This window comes from Phaseolus vulgaris, chromosome 4, assembly GCF_051622355.1.
Source record: "Phaseolus vulgaris cultivar YP4 chromosome 4, ASM5162235v1, whole genome shotgun sequence".
Lineage (NCBI taxonomy): Eukaryota > Viridiplantae > Streptophyta > Magnoliopsida > Fabales > Fabaceae > Phaseolus > Phaseolus vulgaris.
Window position 1 is genome coordinate 10,608,387 of NC_143501.1, and position 25,916 is coordinate 10,634,302.

General features: G+C 34.5%; 1 pseudogene; it reads left to right on the forward strand.

Moving 5' to 3' along the window:
• The first annotated feature begins 31 nt into the window (after positions 1-31).
• Positions 32-24,808, forward strand: LOC150027896 (uncharacterized; annotated as a pseudogene).
• Positions 24,809-25,916: the final 1,108 nt, after the last annotated feature.

A 25,916-nucleotide genomic window follows, 5' to 3' on the forward strand; every position in this document is an offset into this window, starting at 1 on the left:
CATAGTTGATGGAGATCAAGATCAAGACGAAATGGAGGCCAATAATCAAGGACAAGAAGAGGTAGAGGCTCAAGTGTTAGACGCTCAAGGAGTCATTAGCCCACCTCATAGGCTTATAAGGAGCAAGTTCAAGACATTAGGAAATAGTGGGAGGTTGTTTTCTCTTTTTATAGTTTCTTGTGTAATAAAAGGTGATTAGAGGGAAACATTAGACACCTCTTTTGTAAAAACATCTCTAGGCCTTAGTTTAAGAAAATATAGAAGCTTGGGGGGTGTGAGCTTAGTAGGAGCGTGAACTTGAGGAGTGAGCTTAGTAGGGGGCGTGTTTGTAGAAGTAGGTAGCTTCTAGAATGAGCTTGTAATGACCGGTCCTTGCTCCTATAAAAGGAGGGCTTAGGTCCTTCACAATTCAGATTAGAATTTGGCTATAGAGAAACTCTACTCAAATTGAGAGAGAATTGTGAGAACTTTGTCTTCTCCTACACCTTGTCTTATCTTGAGTGCCTTGGTTCTCTCAAGTGGCGGCATTTGCTCACTTATCTTGAAGCTTACACACTTCAAGTGACGTGAACATTAACCAAGCTCTCCATCTTCATAAGTTCTTCTCTTCTTCATCTTCAATTTCATTTTCCATGCTTTACGAATCATTAAACATGTTTTAGCTTCTTTCTATTCGGTGCTTTGTTTCCTTTTCACTTTATGTTCGGTTCATTTCTGTTCTAGCTTGATTTGTTCGATTCAATTCAGTTTTTGAAGCATTCTATTCGGTTCAATTGCTTTTATACACATTTTAATCGGTTCAATTGGCAATAGATGAATCTTCCATGTGAGTTTGGTGTTTGGTGCAAGTTTTGGTGAGTTCTTGAAACACAGAACATTGATCCAATTCTATTAAAAATGACTATTCTTTCTCCAGCTCAAGTTGATTCCATAGAATGTCAAAGAATCATTCATATCTAGCTAGTGGAATCATATCAATAGTTGCTTGCTCTCCTCCAAGATTTCCTACAAAAGAGATTTTCAAGTACAAAGATTTGGTCCCCTTATGAATGTGGGTCCATCTGGTTTATACTCATCAATTAAAGCTTTATTTCCCTTAGGAATCCACTTCATAAGACCTTTAGGAACAATATGTTTTCTGATTTTACAGAACCTCACAGAATGGCCTCTTTTCATGCAATAGAAGCATGTAACAATCGGTTGTTTCGATGGTCAAATCGACTGTTTTTCTGGCATTTTCGAAAATGATTTTGAAAATCTATCTTGTTTGTTTTGTGGATTAAAACCCAATCCAGCTTTTCCAAAAACACAGTTTTGAGATGCTAGAACACTCTCAAAGTTGGATTGGCCTTCAGAAAGCTTATCCACTGTTTTAACAAGATAGTGGACCTTCTTTTCAAGATTTTCGCAATTTTCACAAATTAGAGTATGACACTTGCACGAGGAGTTTTTGTAAATGATTTTCAGATTTTCAAAATCTGTTTTTGAATTTTCTAATTCCTCTTCCAGTGCCTTTACTCTGTTTTCAAGCCAGCTGTTCTTTTCTTTTAACCGATTGTTCAAGAGAGCCAATCGGTTGGCTTCTTCATGTGTTTCTTGAAAGGCTTGAAGCAATTGACCATAATTTTCAGAGTTTGAGGACTTTGATGAACTTACACTACTTGAGTCATCCTCCCTTCTGGCCATGAAGCAAAGATTGAGGCTTTTCTTATTTTGCCTTCTTTTCCTTCTTGCTTGACTCTTTGTCATTGCTTCCTTTGGTTCATGAGCAGCCTTGAGTGTGTCCCACATATCCTTAGCAGTTTTGCACTTTGATATCTTGAAAAATTCATTAGTATCCAGTGCAGAAGCTATAATGTTTTGAGCAGACCGATCAAGCTGGGCCATGTTACATTCATCATTTGTCCATTGAGACAAAGGTTTTGTAATGAAAGAATTATTCTTTTTGAACTTTGGAATGTAAGGACCATTCTCAATTGAATCCCAAATTCTTTGATCAATAGATTCAATAAAGATTTTCATTCTTGCTTCCCAAAACTTATAATTCAATCCACAGAATAAAGGTGGTTTGTAGATTGAAGCACCTTCCTCAAAAGATAGTTTTCCAACCATAGAAAAAAGATTTTTGATCAACTTGAATATCTTTCAAGAACCAAGCTCTTGATGCCAATTGTTAGAATATATGGCCTTAAACGAGAGGGGGGGGGGGGGGGGTGAATTGTTTAAGAAAGATTTTCGTAAACTTTTAAGCCTTAGAATGAAAATACTTCAAGAAAACCTTGATTAAGAAATCAGTTTTTCAAAACATAAAGCAAAAGCACAACACTGGAAAAACAATAAGTTGTTTTACCGAAACAATCGGTTGTTTATACCAATTATCAAATAACAAAACTGAATTTAAAGAGATAGGGATAGAGAGATTGTACACAGATGTTTATACTGGTTCACTCCAAACCCAGAGCTACATCCAGTCTTCTCAGAAACCCTGAGGAAATCCACTAAGAAATCACAACTTGATCACTTACACAACAACCAAGAGAATGACCTTGAACACCTCAAGAAACACACTCTCCTTGGCCAACACACCAACACCAAGATTGCTGATCTTGATCCCCTCAAGAACACACAACCAATCTTAGCAAACACAAAAATGAAACTTTGTTTTACAGAATACAAGGATTACACTTGTTACAGAAGATAATCTGAAATCAATACAAGCAAAATCCTATTCCACAAACTTTGATCAATCACAAACTCTTAGCAATCTCAGCTCTTTGAAAAACTCAAAAACTCTTAGTGAAAAATTGTCAAAGATTAATTCTCAAATCTGTTATTCTGAATTTATTCAAAGATGTAGTTTGTTATCAAATCTTAACAAACTCTTAAATTGAATTGAAAGATTGGTCAAAGCATTTAATGACTGGAGCGTAAGCAGTTAAATCATTTAAAGCTCCGTTAAAGATAAAACAGTTTTTCTGTTATGGTCCCAAAACAAACAATCGGTTGTTTCCTCGAATCAATCAGTTGTTTTGGTTCTTAACAGTTCAATCATTTGAAAAACAGTTTTCAATCTTTTTCTCAAAACATCTAAGTACAAACAATAGGTTGTTTCGACAAAACAATCAGTTGTTTTAAGTTAGTTTGAAAATATTTTACTTTCACAAAGATTGAGATGCTTATGCTTTAGATTTAATCAAAGGGTGGATTACAAAACTCAAACTACCCCAGAACTATACTAAACCAGCACAACAACACCAAGCACAACAAAGGCTTCAACATCCTTTAAAGGGTTTGGATTCTTCAAAGCTTGAACACCACTTGGTTCAACAAGAGAGAGAAATACCACGGTTTACAGGAGGTGCACAAGGAATAATGTTAACGATCATAGGATTTTTAGCATTGATATTGCTTGGACCAACTTCATCAGGTGCAACAAATGCATCATGATCATGATCATCATCTTTAGTGGTCTAGTGACCATTAGTCTTGACAAAACCCATCTTGTGGAGAGTGACATTGGTGATTTCAATAGTTCTTTTGACCACTTATGACAGTTCACCATCTAGACTCACTCCAAACTGATGCAGAGAATTGGACACAAGAACAACATAAGGGAAACGATAATCTGACAAGCGCTTGGACTTCAACATATGATCCTTACTGACATAAATTCAATTAACCTTGATTTGGCTCTGAATGCAGTACATTATATCCAAATGAATTTCATTTAGTAGTGCATGATTGCTCCCCGTTGGTGTGATCTACCATGTAATGATGAAAGCAAGAATATGTTCTTCTAGTTTAAGTCCAGTAGGATGAAATCCTTTGATAGGCACTGTTCCGTCCGGTTGACTGGGACGTCTTCGTGCGCGACCTCAACCGTCAACTAGGGACTCCTTCCCACTGGTTACCTGTGGATTCCTGCAAAAAAGAGGACAAAGAGGCGCCCTAGTGGCCGTTTGCACTCCGACGCTCAAGTCAGCCAGCAAGAAACACCAAAACTGTGCACCTCCGTCTCTGAGCACCGCGTATGGCACTCTGAAGGTGGTAAAAAGAACTGTGTATTGTGTGTGTGTTTTTCTCCCTCAGGCAAAGATCTTTCCCCAGTCCCTTGTACGCAACCTCAAAGCACGAGCAAGCAACTAGAGAGTTCTGGTAAATTTGCCAAAAGTTCCAACCCCGTTTCCAACATTCTCAGCGCTATTTAAACCACCCAAGCATTTAAAGCGCCTTAAAGCGCCTTTAATTACAAATATAACGCACTCAATTAGCGTATCTAATTAGAAAACGTAGTGCATTTAAGACGTTGAAACGCTTGGGAGCCATTATAGTACCTGAATGTTCGAAACGGAAACTGTATTGAATGACTTTAATTACCTGGCACCTGACTAAAGGGTGTTTCTATTCTGACATGGCTGTCGCACACGTGGAGGGCCTCACGACGCCGTGACCCCATCTGGGGGCGTTTCTGCCCATCTGGGGACGTTTCTACGTGTGAGTCCTCTTGCTTGGGAGTGCTACTGCGCTAGGGGTGACTTTTTGGGTGCCAACTCATGCCCCCAATCATCTAGTCACTTACTTTGAGAGCGTATCTGCCTTCCTCTCGTACCCTGCACCCGGCTACCCTGGGCGTGACCTTCCTCTTGAGTCGTATATGTCCCAGAGGCGTCTTTGGGGCGGCAGGGTACTTCACGAGTCAGGCTGCCCTACATTGGTGCTATCACTATGGCCTTGAAGCCACCTTTTCCTTCTCTTTATCACTGCCCCGAGTTATCGGGACCTGAGGCCTTCCCACGGCGTCGCTCCCTCCATGGTCTTTCCTACCCATGGGTATCGGGGAACTGCACTGTGATTGCCTTGCTTTAGTACTGTTTGATCTGGCGACGCCTTCACCTAGGCGACGCCTTGCCTTGGCGACGCCTCTTCTTGGTGACGCTGGCACTTAGCGTCTCTTCACCTAGGCAACGCCTTGTGTTGACTTTGACCCCTGGTGTTGACTTTGACCTTGACTTAGTCAATGCTCGGGTATGGGACGGTACAGGCACAATAGGCTTCTTTAAGCAACTCTTGAAATACTGTACTTTGTGTAAGTTCTCAGAAGCACTGGTGTTTGCTTTTCCAACCTGAATAACTTCACATCTCAGACGAATGAGATCTTTTTAAACACTTGGAGTCATGGTAGTTAGAATCACATTAATCATAACATTCGAATCGCAATTTGTTTCAAAATATAGCTTTGTCGATACATATTGGAAGTTGAATCATTTTATGTCTTAAATCGTGTGATTCGCGATTCAGTTTCGTTATGCACGATTTCTTTAATTTCTAAAAAAAACCCAAAAAACAGAAAAAGTTCACATTTCATTTAATTTCTCTCAAAAAATTCCAAAAAGAAAAGAAAACAAATAGTCATAGAGATACAATGAACCCAGAAAGACCACGATTCATTTAATTTCTCTTGAAAAATCCCAAAAAACTGAAAAAAGAAAACAAGCTGTCATAGAGATACAATGGACCGTCACACATTTTGCCTGTAAATAAAGAAAGATTAAAAGAACAAGGAGGTGGAGAAGAAAAGAGAAGAAGAGAATAAAATTGATAAACAATAGAAATTTACCAGCGAAGCAAGTTGAAGAAGAAAAAGAACAGTGAAGAACACATAGAAGAAGAAAAGTGTACACGGAAAAAAAGTTCAGCGAAGAAGAAGAGTTCCTAGAGAATAAGGGTTCACTACAGAAGAAGATTACCAGTAGAGAAGAAAACCTACTTTTGGTAAGGTAACTGAACCAATTTCAAGTTTTAATATTTTTGTTATGAGAAAAACAATTTTATAATCTAAAAAGTTGAACCATAATTTTATAATCTAAAAAGCTGAACCACTTTTGAAAAAGTTGAACCATTTTTAAAAAAATTGAACCATTCTTAAAAAATATTTTTTCGAAAAGGTTATTGGATTATTTATTTTCGAAAAACCAATTTTACTTTTTATATAAATTATTTAAGTTTCTTATTATATAAGATTTTCTAAAAACTATATTTTAAAAAAAAATTCTTATATTTTTTTGTTTATGTTATTTTTATTTTTTTATATAAAATTATTTAAGTTTTTGTTTATTTTATTTTTTTATATAAAATCATTCCAGTACTTATTTTATTTTATTATATAAGATATTTTAAAAAAACTGTATTTTAAAATAAATTCTTATATTTTTTTATTTATGTTATTTTTATGTTTTTATTTAAGATTATTTGAGTTTTTGTTTATTTTATTTTTTTATATAAAATTATTTCAGTACGTATTTTATTTTATTATATAAGATTTTTTTTTTAAAAATTGTATTTTAAAATAAATTCTTATATTTGTTTATTTATGTTACTTGTTTGACTTTGTTGGTAGAGGTAATGAGTCAAAGTGAAAAAAGAAATAGATATTACATAAAATCATTGTGAGAATGTTCCCGCTCATAAACTTCTAGTCAAGTGTAAGCATTCTTTATATACTTGTTGGGGATGGTGTTGCAGGAATAAAACATCATCTTGTTGGTACAAAGAAAAATGTCATTGCATGTACATCAGTTCCAAACGATATCAAATACATATTTACGAAGTTGTTAGACGATAAAGACAAAAACCCAAAGAAACAAATCGTCAAGATTGTTTTGAGAAGTGGATATCCAAGATAGTAATAAGAAAGGGACATTGGAGCCATTTTTCAGGAGGGGGAAACAAAAAACCATGAATGAAATGTTTAAAGATAGAGAATTGGTGATTACAGACATTTGCAAATGCATATACGATAATGCTTTACCATTTAATTTGGTAAAAAGTTCCTCATTTGTTCAAATGTCAAAATCTGTTGCTGAATATGGAAAGGGTCTAAATCCTCCTACTTATCATGAAGTTAGGGTGTCTTATTTGAAAAACACAATTGACAATATGCAAGTTAGTTTGGAGAAATATAAGGTTGAATGGGAGAAATGTGGGTGTACTTTGATGTCTAATGGTTGGACAGATGGAAAAGGAAGGTCTCTTATCAACTTTTTGGTGAATAGTCCAAGTGGAACAATTTTCTTAATATCTATTGATATTAGTAAAGTGATCAAGGAGGCCAAACAAATGTTTTGAACTACTATATTTTGTTAGAATATGTGGCTTGGAACAAGAGGGAGGATAGTGTTTTTTGGTAAGATTTTCGCAAATACCAGTGTTAGATTGAGAACTTCAATTAAATCAACAAATTGATTAATCTGTTCAACTGATTATAAAAAGATTCACAGTTATATAACAAAAATTTAAACCTATTGATTTTAGAAATCAATTGATTGTTTTACGTGCAAAACACTGAAAAGAGTTTAGATCACAAATATCAAAGTAGGGAAGAGAGAGATCACACAAAAGAATTATACTGGTTCACTCTTATCCTAGAGTTACTCAACACACCACTAAGAATTCACTAAAGCAATCAAACAAGATTACATAAACAACCAAGAATATTGATCTTGAACCCTTCAAGAGCACACAACACTCTTAACAACACATAGATTTCAGAAACTCTATGTGAATTTGTTTACAACACGGTACAATAAATAAAAATGAGTTTCGAATACACCTGTGCTTTATACAATTGAAGAACAACAAAAATGTTAACCCAAAACCTACTTCACCTGTGCTTTATTTTCCAAAAGGCATAATTCACACCACCAAACTTGGGAGGTCTATTAATACACACACCCTTGGCAAAAGGAAACTTAAACTCAGCCATATCAATAAAACTTGATTAAAATACAAGCCCTAACTCTAGATACGAATTGTTGACTTTATGAGAGTCTAAGTTCAAGAAGGAGGGGGTGAATTGTACTCATGATAATTTTCGCAAAAGCTATTTTAAGTAATCATGATAGTAAAATAAAAGACTGTTTTTAGAAACAACATATTCAAATATCTCAATCAGAAGGCAACTTCGGAAAAAACAATTAATTATTATTAGAAACAACTGATTATATTTTTGACTTAGATTTTCTATTCTAAACTGCTCATTCACTTATGCAAAACCAGTATTGAGTTCAATTTTCAAATATAAGATTTTGATATGTTCTAATACTTGATGACTTAAAAACTTGGTTTTAATTTGATAAGCAAGATTCAAAACCTAAAACACTTTGCAGTTATTTAGTTCTTTAGGCACAATTAATAGTTTTTAGGAATTGTATTAACAGAAAATTGAAAACACTAATACTGCAGAAAAAACAACTGATTAAAATTTGAAACAACAACTTTTTTTGTTACCAGCTATATAACTTTTCCAAAATTTCAAGGCAATGAATATGAAAGCAGAAAATCACACAAGAACTTATACTGGTTCACTCAAAACTAAGCTACATCTAGTCCCATCTCACACTAAGATGGATTTCACTATATCACAAGAATCTTTTACACAAGATTTCTCAAGAACAACTCTAGAACCCTACAAGAACTACAAACATACACTAAAAAAACTATTTCACCAAGAAACCCTATCACTATCACAATTTTACAACAAAGAAAAAGTATGAAACAAATACACCTTTTTGAAGACTTAGGAGACACAAACTGAACCTCCAAACTGCAACACCTTGAAGAAGCTCTTAATCATAAGCCAATGGTGAAAGTGACAACACAAGAGCTTCACAAAAAATTTCAAAGAACCTCTTAAACCATTTTGAAAACAATAGAATATGTGTATTCAAGTGATGATTTGCTTAGAGAACCTACTTCCCTTTTATAGATTTCAAAACCAAACTGAATTGTTAAAACAATTTAAAATATGTTAAGAAAACAATTGGTTAAAAGTAAAAAGAACAAATTGAATTTTTGAAATACACTAATGTTGATCAAGAGTGATCAAAGGCTTTGAAGAATCCAAATCCAAGTGTTTGATGCAAGGCTGGAGTTGCTGCTGTGTTTAGGATAGGATCTGGGTAGTTTAAATATGTAATCCACTCTTTGTTGAATCTAAAGCTAATGTGTTTTAAAACCTTTTTAAGTTTAAAGTGTTTTTCAAACTAAGTGAAAAACAACCTCTTGTTTTGTCGAAACAACTGATTGTTTTACTCTTAGGTGTTTTTGAAAAGGTTGAAAACTGTTTTGGTTGGTTGACTTGCTGTCAAACCAAAACAATCGATTGTTTGTTTGAAAATCCTAACAGAATTCTGTTTTGTTAGTTGAGTGTGCTTTAAATGATTTCCAACTGAATACGCTCCTCTATTAAATGCTTTGACCGATCTTTGAAAGATATAAATAGTTTGTTTATGTTTTATAACAAACAAGAAAAACAGATTTGAGTTTTTGAGTTGTGAAAGATTGCTTTCAAGTTTTGAACATTCACATTCTACTTTGGGTTTTCATAAGAGAGAGTGGAATAGGATTACATCTGTATTGATTTCAGATTGCTCTGTAAACAAGTGTAATTCGTTCTGAATTTTCTGTAAATTCTGGCGTTGTTGCCAAGGAGTTTTGTGTGCTCTTGAGGTGGTCAAGATCAACATTCTTGGTGTGTGTTGTGCCAAAGAGAGTGTGTTTCTTGAAGGGTTCAAGGTCACTTCTTTGGTGGTTTGTGTGTAATCTGTTTTGATTGCTTAGTGGATTGCCCAGTGGCTTCTGGGGACTGGATGTAGCTCTTGGTTTAAGAGTGAACCAGTATAAACTATCTGTGTATCTCTTTCTTCCTTTAAACTCATTTAAATTCAGTTATTATTGCTTTACTGGTATAAACAACCGATTGTTTCGCAGAAACAACCGATTGTTTTTCTGGTGCTTTGCTGTTTTGTGCTTAAATTCTTGGCTAACTGAATTTATGTTTAAGTTTCATATAAAAGATTTTGTTCTAGCTGAAAAAGTTTTCAAAAACCCCTCTTGAACAATTCACCCCCCTTTCGTTTAACGCCATACATTATAACAACTAAGTGGAAATAAAACTAACTTTGAGAAGTTGAAAACTAAATGTGGAAACAAAACTAACTTTGAAAAAAGAAAACAGAATTTTGGAAACAAAACTGCTTTATATCAGAAAAACTTTAAATCAATTATTTCTCCAAAAAACCAATTGAAAAACCTATAGAGTGTGTAAACTATAAATTACTGGTTGAAAAAACTCTTAACAGATTTAAAAATCAGTGAGAGTTTAAAATCAATTTTGATTGTTTCAAAAAAGGACTTTGTGCTTTGGCTCACCATCATAGGTTTGAGATATAGAGATAGATCATGATACCAAGAACTCTTAATCTAATCTATCTTAGTTGCTAAGACAACTTTATTAGCACCAAAGCTTGACTTTAATGCTTATGACAACATGCAATTCCCATTAAGATATATGACATCATTCACTTCTCTTCAAGGTCTATTTCTTCAACAAACAATATAGTTAGGTAGTCTTTAAGATCTCCAACGGATTTCACTTAACAAAAAAGAAAAAAAGAAAAAAAATCTTTTTTAAATCCTTTAAAAACCTTTAAGTGTTTTCAAACGCTTGATATGATAAATCTGTTGAAGATGGTTGGTGCCCCTTCAAGATTGTGTTTGATGAAGACTTCTATGTACATTTCATGTGTATTTTGCGTTGCTTTAAGTGTGTCTTAGGTAGTGCTTAGAGGTTGTCTAAGAGTGGGCTTTTTGCTGAGTAACTCACCTCATAACCACTGGCCATGTGATAAGAACAAGCATAAGTTTTCTTAAACTGTTTTTCACATGCTTTACAAAAAATACGTTTACTGCATAAAAATAAATCTGTTCTTTTCTAAATAAACAAATTCTTTTTTACACTGATGCCTTGGCTAAGTCTTGAGAAAATTAGATTTTGTGCATCATGTATTTTGACTAAGTCTTCTATCTTTCAAAACGACTGTGTTTCAAACAGTTAAGCTTTTCTGTTTTCGTTTTGAAAAATAAATCTGTTCATCTGTAAATGAATAGATTCTTTTTGTCTCTGGTGCCATATCTAGCTTAAACGTTTTTTCAGTTTTATCTCTGCACCAGAGTGGTTGACTAAGTCTCCTCACTTAACAAATTCTCTAACTGCTTTTGAAAATAAATCTGTTCATTTTGTTTTCAATCTATTCATTTTATAACATCTTTAACTGTTTTTCAAAATTCTGTTATAAGTTGGTTTCTATAAAATGAAAACTTGTTTCTGAGTTTAAACATCGTTCATACATTTGTAAAAACAAGTTTTACAGTAGAGAATTAAGAGTTTACAAAGGATTAGCATTTGTTCTTCAAAGATTTCGAAAATCACAAAGTGCTTGTTCTTGGTTTGGTTCCAAAAGCTTGGTGTGAGGTGCTGCTACTGTTCTAACAATCTTGCCTACTGGTTTAAGGCAGATCTTTGTATCCTCAATCAGGTGTAGTCGTTTCACTTTTCACTTCATGTAATAGTTTGGTTGAACACTCTTCTTGATAGGTTTTCTTGAAGAGTGTGTGTGAGCTGAAATAGGTTTTTTCAGCAAGAGTACCTAAGTTCTTGTAGGTTTCAAGAACAGTGAGAATTGTGTTTGTTTGTACTGTGATTTAGTGAATTTCACCTTGGTTTTAGGTGAAGACTGGATGTAGCTCAGTTCAATGAACCAGTATAACTGCCTTGTGTTCATTCTCTCTCAATCTCTGCAATTAAGTTTCTGCATAATTGATAAAACAGCAAAGAAATAAATCTGTTCATTCATTAATAAATCTGTTTTTTCTGGGCTCGTTTCATCATGTTCTTAATTTCTGGAAAAGTTGTTTGAGTAAGATAAGAACATATAAAATTTGTTAAAAGCTACTGGAACAGATTGATTGTGATAGGTTGCTCAAGAAATTGTCAAAGCTATTAATTGAACCTTAAACAATTGCTTAAAATTGAAGCTTGTTGTTTTGTGATTCACTGTTCTTAATTTCTGGAAAACTGTGTTTCAAGAAGAACACTTATAATTTGTTAAAAGTCACTGGAACAGGTTGTTTGTAAAGGTTACTCAATTAATTGGCATGCTATCAATCGAACCTTAATCACTTGCTTGAAATTGAAGTTTGCTGTTGTGTGTTTCACTGGTTTTCGTTCTAATATCAGTGTGTGTGCATCTGGAAAATCTATCTGCATAATCTTGTGATTAACCTTGCTGTATAAATGCTTTTCAAACAAAAACAGTACTGAAATAAATCTGTTCATTTTCACATAAATCGATTTATTTTCTGTAAACTGTGTTAAACACTGTTTCTGCGAGAAAGTTTTAAAAGGTCAATTTACGCCCCCTCTTGAACTTTGACACTATTAAACCCAACAATTGGTATCAAGAGCTAGGACTTGTATTTTAATCAAGTTTGTTTGTAATAATGTCTGAGTTTAATGTGCATTTTGCTGAAGGATCTGCTGTTAATAGACCACCTATGTACAATGGAATGAATTATGCATTTTGGAAAGTTAGAATGAGAATTTTCATGGAATCCATTGATGCATTAATTTGGGAAGATGTGGTCAATGGACCTTATGTGCCAATGCAGGTTGTCAAGGATGAAGAAGTGGTAAAGCCAAGATCAGAATGGAATGAGACCGAAAGGAGGAAGGCTCAACATGATCTTGTGGCCAAGAACATCATAACCTCTGCATTGACAATGGATGAGTTCTTCAGGATATCTCAATGTAAGTCAGCTAAGGAGATGTGGGAAGTCTTAGAAGTGACTCATGAGGGTACTGAAGATGTGAAGAGGTCAAGAAAACATGTTCTCATCCAAGAATATGAACTGTTCAGAATGCAACCCGAGGAGAGCATTGCTGATGTGCAGAAAAGGTTCACCCATATTGTGAATCACCTCACTGGTTTGGGAAAAGAATTTGACAGAGAGGAACTCAACATAAAGATATTGAAGTGCCTCGACAGAAGCTGGCAACCAAAGGTGACTGCCATATCTGAAAGCCGTGATCTGTCAAAGCTGGGAACTGCTGCACTGTTTGGAAAGCTAATGGAGCATGAGCTAGAGCTCAAAAGACTCAAAGAGCAGGAAACAACAGAGAGAAAACCCAAAGGTCTTGCACTGAAAGCAACTGAACTGGATGAGATCAAGGAGGAAAAAGAAGATGCTGAAGATGATGACACAATCAGCCTTCTTACAAAAAGATTCAGCAAATTCCTGAGGAAGATAGCAGAAATAGGAACCAGCAGAAAAGAAGGTATCCTAAACCCAATGATTCAAATTTCTCTAAATATACTTGCTTTGGCTGTGACAAAACAGGGCATATCAAAACAGATTGTCCAGACAATCAAACAAAGGACAAATCTGCCAGCAAGAAATTTGAAAGGAACAAGGGAAGAAGAGCTTATATCTCATGGGAGGAAAATGAAGTGTCTTCAACCAGCAGCTCTTCAACTGAGAATGAGGAAAGCAATCTGTGCTTCATGATGAAAGATGAGGAGTCAATCTCAGATTCAGTAAGTGATTTCTCTGTGGATTCAGATAACTATGATAAATTGTTTGCTGCTTTCAAGGAAACTCATGATAAAGCAAATAGGCTAGCTGTAATATGCAATAAGCTGCAAAAGGTAAATAATGTGCTTGCACCTAAAGTAAAAACACTTGAGGAAGAATTGCATAAAGCCAAAACAGATTTGGTAAGCCTTGAACTAACATGCTTGCATGCCTCTATTAAAACCTGTGAAAACTACAAAAAATTGGAAAAACAAGTGGAGTATTTGCTAAAAACCCTTTCCAATTTCACCAAGGGAAGAGAAAACCTTGAGTCTCTCCTTGGATCACAGAATGCTGTTTTCAATAAGAATGGTCTTGGTTATACCCCTGGAAATGTAACCAATGTCAAAAAGCTTTCAAGTTTTTTTGTTCCAGCAAAATCAGTTTTTTCAGCTTTTAACAGTGGCAAAAAGGCATCTCATGTAACCTGTTTTTACTGCATGAAATCTGGTCATACCTCTAGGTCTTGCATTGCTAGAAAGCATCTTATGCCTAAGAACTTAGCAAAATGGCTACCAAAGAGAAGGTTTTAATCTGTGCTGGACCCTATACTGAAAAGGGTACCATTTGTATCATTTTTATTCTGTTTTGCAGATTGGCAGCAAGAAAAATCAGTGGTACTTGGACAGTGGCTGTTCCAAGCATATGACTGGAGATCTTACAAAGTTTACTAGCTTGAAGCTCAAAGCAGAAGGACATGTAACCTATGGTGATAATAACCGAGGGAGGATTTTGGGCAGAGGCACTGTTGGAACAGGGAACTCAACAACCATTGAGAATGTGCTCTATGTAGAAGGACTCAAGCATAGTCTTCTCAACATAAGTCAGCTTTGTGACAAAGGATACAAAGTGAATTTTGAGTCAAAAGGCTGCACAATCTCAAGTAATTCATCTAGTAAGGTACTGTTTACTGGTAATAGAGTGAATAACATTTATCTGTTGAATATCATGGAAACTAACTCTTCAAATGAGTGCTTGCTGTCCATAAGTGATGAGTCTTGGCTGTGGCACAGGAGGTTAGCTCACATACACACAAATCACTTGAATAAATTGAAATATAAAGATTTAGTTTCTGGTTTGCCTAACATTAAATTTCAGGACAACAGGCTTTGTGATGCTTGTGTGAAAGGTAAACAAATCAAATCCTTTTTCAAGTTAAAGGATATTGTCTCTATAAAAAATCCATTGGATGTGTTACATATGGACTTATTTGGTCCATCTAGAGTTGCTAGCTTGGCTGGAAATTTGTATGCTTTAGTTGTTGTGGATGATTACTCTAGATTTACATGGACTCTATTTCTTGCTCATAAATATGATTCTTACACTGCCTTTAAGAGATTAGCAAAAATTCTGCAAAATGAAAATGGTTGCTGCATAAAATCAATTCAAAGTGATCATGGATGGGAGTTTCAAAATGCTAAGTTTGAGAGGTTCTGTGAGAAGCATGGGATAACACATACCTTTTCAGCCCCTAGGACACCCCAACAAAATTGTGTAGTTGAAAGGAAAAATAGATCATTAGAGGAACTAGCTAGAACTATGTTAAATGAATCTAAGCTTCCTAAGTATTTTTGGGCTGATGCAGTTTATACTGCAGCTTATGTGTTGAATAGAACCTTAATAAGACCTATTCTTAAGAAAACCCCATATGAATTGTATAAGGGCAGAAAACCTAGTGTGAGCCACCTTAGGGTATTTGGGTGTAAATGCTTTGTATAGAATAATGGCAAAGAAAATCTTGGTAAGTTTGATGCTAAATCTGATGAAGGTGTGCACATTGGTTATGCTTTGAATGGTCATGCATATAGAGTCTTCAATAAAAGGTTGCTTATAGTAGAAGAATCAATGCATGTTGTTTTTGATGAAACTGATCATAGCATATCTAAAACTGCTGCTGATGACCTTGACAGTAATGAATTTAAATCTGTTTTAAATCAAAATGAATCGATTCATTTTGATACTGCTGATACACATGCTATACAAGAATCTACTGCAGCTGCAGGTTTGCCAAAAGAGTGGAAAACCCCAAGAGACTTAACCCTTGATAATGTCATTGGGAACATTGAGAAAGGAGTGTCAACTAGAAAATCCTTGAATAATTTCTGTGAAGCAATGGCCTTTGTATCTCAAGTTGAACCCAAGAATTTGAATGAAGCTCTCAAGGATAGCAACTGGATTTTAGCTATGCAAGAGGAACTGAATCAATTTGCTCTTAATGAGGTCTGGACTCTTGTACCTAGAATACCTGAGATGAATATAATTGGGACAAAATGGGTATTTAGAAACAAGATGGATGAGCATGGAGTGATCACCAGAAACAAGGCTAGGTTTGTAGCTAAAGGGTACAATCAAGAAGAAGGGATAGACTATGATAAGACCTATGCACCAGTGGCTCGGTTAGAAGCTGTTAGATTGCTGCTTGCCTTCTCCTGCATCAAAGGGTTCAAGCTATTTCAAATGGATGTGAAGATTGCCTTTCTAAATGGTTATATAAATGAAGAGGTATTTGTTTCACAACCACCAGGTTTTGAAGACCATTAACATCCAGAATATGTGTTCAAACTCAAAAAGGCTTTCTATGGACTCAAGCAAGCTCCTAGGCAATGGTATGAGAGGCTAAGTGATTTTCTCACCTCACAAGGTTATGACAGAGGCACATCAGATAAGACCTTGTTCATTAAGAAGAAAGGAGATGACTCAATTCTAGTACAAGTATATGTGGATGACATCATTTTTGGATCAAACAATGGAGAATTGTGTGAAGCTTTCGTGAAAGTCATGAAGAGTGAGTTTGAAATGTCAATGATGGGTGAGTTGAACTATTTTCTAGGCTTGCAGGTCAAACAACTTAAGGATGGTAGTTTCTTAAGTCAAGCTAAGTATTGCAAGGATCTGCTGAAGAAATTTGAAATGGACAAGTGTAAACCAATCAGCACACCCTTCTCTCCAAGCTGTCATTTGGATCATGATGAAGCTGGAATTTCTGTTGATGAAACCAAATACAGAGGACTCATAGGATCACTACTGTATCTCACTGCCAGCAGGCCATACATAATGTTTGCAGTGTGCATGTGTGCAAGGTTTCAATCTGCTCCTAAAGAATCACACTACAATGCTCTCAAAAGGATTTTGAAGTATTTGCAAGGAACTAAAGAAGTTGGCTTGTGGTATCCAGGTAATATTTCATTAAGTTTAACTGGATATTCTGATTCAGATTTTGCAGGTTGCAAAATTGATAGGAAGAGCACAAGTGGAACCTGTCATTTGCTGGGATCAAGCTTGATCTCATGGCAATGCAAAAAGCAGGCTTGTGTAGCTCTCTCCACTGCTGAAGCAGAATACATTGCAGCAGGGAGTTGCTGTGCTCAAACTATATGGCTAAGACATCAATTAAATGATTTTGGTATCTTACTTAACCATATACCTCTGCTGTGTGATAATACAAGTGCAATCAACTTAACCAAAAATCCTGTCATGCATTCAAGAACCAAACACACTAAAATTAGGCATCATTTTCTAAGGGAACACATATCTAATGGAACATATGATATTAAGTTCATTGGTACTGATTTACAACTTGCTGATTTGTTCACAAAACCATTAGCCAAAGATAGGTTTAATTTTCTGCTTAATGAATTGGGTATTATAAATGTCAATTGAGCCTAGCAGTGAAAAATTAAATATGTTTATTCGTAATTGAATGTGTTTATTTTCTGTACTGATATGCATTTATGACTAGGAAAGAGAAATTGTGATCTTTGACTGCTTGACTGACCTAGTGGGCATTAACCTCTGTACCTTTGACGGTTTTGGTCATGGTTATGTAACTGATTTGATGGTTTGGGTGCTCAATAAAGGTATGAATTGTGTGCATCGTGACCCTAAATATTTGCTGCATATTTTCAAAGATTCTCTGCACAAATTCAGAGCATAAAATCTTCATGCATATCCACTCATAACTGCCATATCAACCTATTCATTTCTATATAAATCTGTGTGAATATCTGCTACCCACATTGGCTACCCTTTTTCTGTTATCATAATTTGAAACAAGAACAAAATTCTGGTTCAACCATGGCTTCTTCTTCAAAGAAACAGAAAAATAAGGGCAAGCAAACCACCTTTCAAGGTGTGCTAGAAGGTTGGTTCACTAGAAATGAAGAAGCAATCAATGCCTACATTCACGAGACAAGCAGAAAGCAGATTAATATACCCAAGGTGCTGGATTTCAACTGGCTGAAATCTGAAAAACTGGAAGAAACAAGGGCTGTGTTGAAGCACCAGAAACTGAAAAAGCTGCTGGAATTAACGGGTAATGTATATCCTGACTTGGTTAAGGTGTTTTACACTAACCTCACATTGGATGGAAAGAATGTTGTCTCTTATGTGAAAGGGACCAAGATGAAGATCACAAGTGAGATGTGGAATTCTGTGGCTGGAATAAAGTATGCTGGACTGAAAGTAGGGAAGGGAAACACCAGTGGAATCCAAGAATTCAACAAGCTGCAATACTATAAAAGCTGCATGAGGAATCCTACAGAGAGTATAAACAGGTTCCATGCAGGGCACTTGAACCTCACTCCACGCCTAGTAGCCTACATCATAGCATGACAACTTATTCCAAGAGGAACAAACCATGCTGTTTTACATGAAGAGGATCTAATTCTCCTATATTGCATCATGAACCAGATTAAGGTAAACTGGGTTTTCATTATCAATGAACACATGCTCAAATAAAAAAGGTTGGCTGATTACCGCTTTCCCTATGCTATAATTGTTTCCAAATTGATTGATTACTTTGGTATTGATGTTACAAATGAGAGAAACGACCCTATCAAGGCTGTAAGTGAGATTGATACTTCAACTCTCACTAAAATGGGTTTTCACAAAATTGAGGACAAGTGGGTGGTTCTCAAAGGGAAGGACCCTCAAGCAGAACATGAGGCATCAAACCTCCACAATGAGGATGAGGATGAAGCTGCTCCTATGGATGATGACTCACCTGGTACCCAGTCTGTGCATGAGGAAGTTGCTGCAAATGCCATAGTTGCCTATCAAGCTCCAGAATACCGAGGAGAACCAATGTCTATGTTTGAAAGGCAAGTGTTGTATCGTCTTGATGTAATGTCTGCAGAACAAAGGGCATACTTTGAAACTACTCATGCAAGGTTTCAACACCTTGATGATCAGATTGAAGGGGTTCAGGCACAACTTGCAGAGCTTTACTACAAGGATCAGTAGTCATCTATTTTTAATGCGTTCTTTATCAGCTTTCAAATGTCTGTAATGCTGAACAATATGGTTTTATTTTCTGGACTATTATGGTTATGGTTTCTGTTTTATGTTTTTTTCCCTATGCTTATATGCTGTTTGATGAATCCAAAGGGGGAGAAAAATAGCTGACAAATAGCTCACCATGCTAGGTGAAGCTAGCTGAAACAGGGAGTTAATTCTGCACCTTAAAACCATTTCTCATGCTATGCAATGTTGCTGTTTTTTCTGGTTTAAAATCTGGTGCAGTGCAGGTGCTTAAAGCAACAAAGCTATGAGGTTAGCTATGGGGATTTGTCTCCACCAAACAGGGGGAGATTGTTGAAGATGGTTGGTGCCCCTTCAAGATTGTGTTTGATGAAGACTTCTATGTACATTTCATGTGTATTTTGCTTTGCTTTAAGTGTGTCTTAGGTAGTGCTTAGAGGTTGTCTAAGAGTGGGCTTTTTGCTGAGTAACTCACCTCATAACCACTGACCATGTGATAAGAACAAGCATAAGTTTTCTTAAACTGTTTTTCACATGTTTTACAAAAAACACGTTTACTGCATAAAAATAAATCAGTTCTTTTCTAAATAAACAGATTCTTTTTTACACTGATGCCTTGGCTAAGTCTTGAGAAAATTAGATTTTGTGCATCTTTCAAAACGACTGTGTTTCAAACAGTTAAGCTTTTCTGTTTTCGTTTTGAAAAATAAATCTGTTCATCTGTAAATGAATAGATTCTTTTTGTCTCTGGTGCCATATCTAGCTTAAACGTTTTTTCAGTTTTATCTCTGCACCAGAGTGGTTGACTAAGTCTCCTCACTTAACAAATTCTCTAACTGCTTTTGAAAATAAATCTGTTCATTTTGTTTTCAATCTATTCATTTTATAACAGCTTTAACTGTTTTTCAAAATTCTGTTATAAGTTGGTTTTCTATAAAATGAAAACTTGTTTCTGAGTTTAAACATCGTTCATACATTTGTAAAAACAAGTTTTACAGAAGAGAATTAAGAGTTTACAAAGGATTAGCATTTGTTCTTCAAAGATTTCGAAAATCACAAAGTGCTTGTTCTTGGTTTGGTTCCAAAAGCTTGGTGTGAGGTGCTGCTACTGTTCTAACAATCTTGCCTACTGGTTTAAGGCAGATCTTTGTATCCTTAATCAGGTGTAGTCGTTTTACTTTTCACTTCTTGTAATAGTTTGGTTGAACACTCTTCTTGATAGATTTTCTTGAAGAGTGTGTGTGAGCTGAAATAGGTTTTTTCAGCAAGAGTACCTAAGTTCTTGTAGGTTTCAAGAACAGTGGGAATTGTGTTTGTTTGTACTGTGATTTAGTGAATTTCACCTTGGTTTTAGGTGAAGACTGGATGTAGCTCAGTTGAATGAACCAGTATAACTGCCTTGTGTTCATTCTCTCTCAATCTCTGCAATTAATTTTCTGCATAATTGATAAAACAACAAAGAAATAAATCTGTTCATTCATTAATAAATCTGTTTTTTCTGGGCTCGTTTCATCCTGTTCTTAATTTCTGGAAAAGTTGTTTGAGTAAGATAAGAACATATAAAATTTGTTAAAAGCTACTGGAACAGATTGATTGTGATAGGTTGCTCAAGAAATTGTCAAAGCTATTAATTGAACCTTAAAAAATTGCTTAAAATTGAAGCTTGTTGTTTTGTGATTCACTGTTCTTAATTTCTGGAAAACTGTGTGTTTCAAGAAGAACACTTATAATTTGTTAAAAGTCACTGGAACAGGTTGTTTGTAAAGGTTACTCAATTAATTGGCATGCTATCAATCGAACCTTAATCACTTGCTTGAAATTGAAGTTTGCTGTTGTGTGTTTCACTGGTTTTCGTTCTAATATCAGTGTGTGTGCATCTGGAAAATCTATCTGCATAATCTTGTGATTAACCTTGCTGTATAAACGCTTTTCAAACAAAAACAGTACTGAAATAAATCTGTTCATTTTCACATAAATCGATTTATTTTCTGTAAACTGTGTTAAACACTGTTTCTTCGAGAAAGTTTTAAAAGGTCAATTCACCCCCCTCTTGAACTTTGGCACTATTAAACCCAACAAAATCAATATGTTAAAATATTCGATGTAGTCACTAGACTTAAACAAGAGTTATTTCAATTGATTAAAATACGAATCAACTAATTAAATTAAGGACAAATTTGAAAAATGAAACATTCAAAGGAGATTTCAAATCAAATTAACTTGAATCATAACTAGATACAAATTAACAATACAAAATCTACCTAACTATACATACACACACTGCAACAGATCTTTGATAACTGTCGTTTTGCTGTCAAATTAAGATGATTCCAGCTTAGATCTGTCTAACGATAGAAAGATGATAGTATAAATGTGGTAAGATGACCCCAAGTTGTCTCCCAACGAATCCAATAGTGAAATCAGTAAATCAGTGTTTAGATAAAAGTTAACAATAATAATAATAAAAAGGGGGTTTAGATAATTGTGCAGGAAATATAAAAAAGATTAAAACAACAAATAAAAAAGTGGTTGATCCCAAGTTCTTCCACCATTGAATTCTTCACAGGTTCTCTAAAGATTAATCCTTTCTCTATCCTCCAACATAGCTAAACTAGATTGAACATACACCAATCTAATTCAACTGAAGCTCACCAGTAAAGCATGTTTCATGTGTATACTCCATAGGAATGCTTATCTCCTCTGATGAGAATCAAATAAAGGAGGCTTTTATTAATGGAGGAAAAGGACATCCACCCTCACATTTGAAGTTCTTCCTTCTAGTCTTCTCAAAATTAAAAGAAGACATAAAATAAAGATGAGGCCCAAGCCCAAAGCCCAAGCCCAAGCCCAAGAAGGCCAAAGCCCAAAGAGCCCAAGTCCATCCCATGAGGGGCAAGGCCAAGCTTTGAAATACTCTTGTATAGTTTTAGGAGGTGTGGTTATTAAATAAAGGTGTGTGAAAATGTAAAATAAAGTCACATTGTCCATGTGACTTAGGAGAGTGGTGTAGGTGTAGTTTTTGGGAGGTGTCATAGTAGAAAAAGGTCACACCTCCCATGTGACTTGTTTTTGGTGGGAATTTCAAATGAGTTTATTTGAAATTTCCCACTTATTTTTCAGCACCTTAGGCTATAAATAGAGGTGCTTCCTTTGTAAAATTCAGATTTGAATTTTATCTAAAGAAACTATACTCAAAATTGGAGTGAGCATTTGGAGAGCTTTGAGCTTCTTCTCTAGTCTTATCTTGAAGGACCATGGTTTCCTCAAGTGGCGGCTTCCACACTCATCTAGGAGCATCCATTCTTCTAGTGGCGTGATCATCCAACCATTCCTCCATCTTCATGAGCATTCTCTTCTCCTTCCTTTCTTCTTCTTCAATTTGTTCTTATTGCCTTGAGTTTTGAGTTGTTTTTGTTTCGGTTCCTTTAATTTTCCAGCACCTATTTTCTGTTTAGTTTTTAAATTCTGTTCGGTTCTTTTGTTTTGAAGTTCAATTCTGTTCGGTTTGTTCTTTTCCTTCTCCTTTGTTGATTCAATTTGACAATATTTGGTTCATCCAAATGAGTTTGGGATTTGGTACTTGTTTTGGTGAGTTCTTGATCTTAGAACTATGATCCAACTTCTAAGAAAGTGCCTCTACATTTTCCAGCTCAAGGTGATTCCTCAAAGTGTCAAGAATCTTGTTCTATGTGGCTATTGGAATCACATCATCCTCTCTCTTGAATCATGCGCCCAAGAAATTAATCAGAAAAATGTGAATTAACTAAGAAACCAAAGTTTAAGATAAGGAAAAGTCTCAATCATGCGTTCAAGTACAACATCTCACAAAAACCAGTTTTCTAAGAGATTAGAATATTAAAACAATTACTATATAAAATTAAAAAATGAAACTTTTATTGACTAAAACCCCAGAACTCAATGTGAATTACAAAGGAAACAACAAAAAAGGTTTAGCCTTCCATGCGGAGGCAAAACAAAAGAATTACAAAAAAGAAATGAAACTAAGAAAATCCTATGAAGCTCCCCCTTTCTCCTTGTTGCTTGTGTTCTTTTATAGGCTTTTTTGCTCCAAGGATCTTGGGAAAATATTGTAGTTTATATTTTGTTAATAGTTTTCAACTTTCCATAATTCTTGTATTTTGCAGGAGATTTGCTTTGAATTTTGTTTCTGAGACATTGTAGATTTTATTTTCTCTTTCTTTTCCTCAGATTTTGTTTTCTGTTTTGATTTAAATAAACAACTTGGACTTTTGCATATTTGGCCTATTCACAAAGGTATACACTTCCTTTAGACCATTTACTCTAAAAATAAAAAATTAACAAAAGTAATAGTTAAGGTCCAAATAAACCCAATTATATGAATATTAATTAAAATAATGGTTTTATTTATTTATTATAGTCCAATAATCTATGATTAAAGCTATTGAGTGTGAATATATATATGCTCATCAATCTTTATGACAAATTTTGAAATCATCAAAGCTTCCTTGTTCAATAGATTATGTGATAGAAGAAATTGGGGAGGATAATGTTGTGCAAGTTGTGACTGATGGTGCTTCTAATTTTATAGTAGTAGGAAAAATGTTAGAGGAGAAAAGAACAAAATTATTTTGGTTTTTCTTATGCAACTCATTTCCTTGATTTAATTTTTGAAGACATTGGTCAGCTCCCAATTTTTTATAATACCATTGCAAATGCCAAAAAGATCACAACTTTCATTTATAGGCACACATGGGTCCTAAAATTATATAGAAAGTAGTCCAAAGGAAAAGAATTAGCTCGATCAACAATCATGATATTTGCAACTAGTTTTCTTACCCTACAATCCATAACACAATAGAAAAATACTCTTCGAGCTATGTTTTTTTTCACAAGAATGGACAACAAGTAATCATGCTAGTAAATGAAGGTAAACAAGTGGTGAACATTGGTTTAAGTGATGATAGATTATGGAAATCCATCCAATATTGTTTGAAGTGTGTAACTCCACTTATGAAAGTATCAAGGCTTGTAGATGAAGACACAAAACTTGCTATGCCATATATATATATATATATATATATATATATATATATATATATATATATATATGAAGCTATGGATAAAGCTAAAGAACAAATAGCCTCAAATTTTAAGAATCAAGACTCTCAATATAAAAGGTGTGGAAAATAACTCATACTCGTTGGAATTTGCAATTACATAGTCCTCTTCATGTTGCTGCTTACTACCTTAATCCTAAGTAAGTAACTATTATTACCTTAATCAATATTGCAAATTAATAATGATTTTTTATTTCAATATTTTTTTAATCAGATTTGATTACGACAAAAATTTCAATGCGGATAATGAAGTTTTATATGGTTTATATGACACTATTGAAAAAATGATATCAGATAAAAGAAATTAGATTTCAACTTGATCAACAACCTGACAAATTCAAAAAAGTGCAAAGATTGTTTGGAAGAAGTATGACCATAGATACCAGGTATAAGAAGCATCCTGTGAAGCATTTAATTAATGCTAATAGTTTCATAAAAAGCATAACAGTTTGTATCACGATTTATTAATGTTAGCTTTTCATTTGAAATTACAGCTCTTTGGTGGGAAAGTTATGGTGGAGCGGGTAAAGAGCTACAAAATCTAGCAATAAGAGTTTTAAGTCTGACTTGTAGCGCCACTGGGTGTGAAAGAAATTAGAGCATATTTGATCAAGTGCATACTAAAAGAAGGAATCACTTAGAACAACAAAGAATAAATGCTTTTGTCTTTGTTAAATATAACCTTCAACTTGAGATAAGACAAAAAGGTGAGAGAGGAGAAATGTGATACTTATGATCCTATATGTTTATCTGATATGAAATCGATGAGTGGATTACTGAATGATGTTTCATTGATGGATATACATGAATATTTTATTCTTGAAGAGGGGACTCCAAGTAATAAAAAGAAGAGAGATATTTGTTTAAATTATGAAAATTTTACAATTAATTAAATTAATCATAAATGTTATAATACTTATAATAAGTTTTTTGTTTCTTTAATAGGTCCAAGGAATTTAACTAATAAGGTTGATAGATAGAGAAAATCTACCATAATCGCAGATGATAATGAAGTCGAAGATATAATTTAAGATGTGGAGGAAGAGAATGAGAATGAGCTGCAAGAGAGTGTTATATTAGAGAAAAAAAGATAATCTAAGTGACATTGATCTTGAAGATGATGAATGAAAGCATAAGATTAGGATGTAGGATTTAAATATAGAAAATATTTTACATTTTATTATGTTTTAATTTTGTGAATGGAACATTTTGACTTTATATTTTGATTTTATGGATTAAACATTTATTCATATTAGTTATTTTTATTTAAAGTTATATCATATTTTATTTACTATGAATCTTACTATTCATAATAAGATTCGATTTACAATTACAAAAATCTAAAAACATTTACGATTCTAATGTCGATTCTATAACCATTCTTGGAGTAATTTGAGTGTCCACTCCTTTCACCTTAGTCTTCAAAATATCACTTTCAAAGATAAGATTAGAATAAAACACCTTCACAATAAAACACCACAATAAAACACCATAATTCATAAGATCTGGATAAACCTCACCAGACATTTCAAGAAAAGTCTAAAACTTCTGATGTTAGCGGTTTTCTCACCTCTCTGAAGTTTTCTTCTTTTTGCTAGGAAAACTTGAGAAGCTTAGGTACATTTATCTCTTTACTTATTTCCTGAGAAATATAGTTATCTATCCATTACCATCAAATCAGGTTTTAAGGCGACTAACTCTAGCATTGTGAGAGGAAAGAGATGATGTTGGCACAGAAGATTCACCACACAGTGGAGTCCTTCTTCCACTAGCACCACTTGATTTAGTCCTTTTTTCTAGGTGGTGTAGTGGAGGTAGACATGGTGCTGAAGCAGTTTTGCTCAGGGAAATGAGAAAAAACTACAGAACAATGTAGTCAAGGTCAAATAAAAATGTTCATATTTAAATTTGAATTAAAGAAATTATGTGCAATTAGGTGAGAGGATCACAGGAATGTAACTGCTTGGCAGTTTTATAATTAAAAATTGTGCACTTTTAGATTTCAAAGAAATATTTCACTTCTTCATTGGGAATACAAATCCTATTCAAATAAGATTGACTCAGTCAAAGTTGTGAGCTTTAACATTG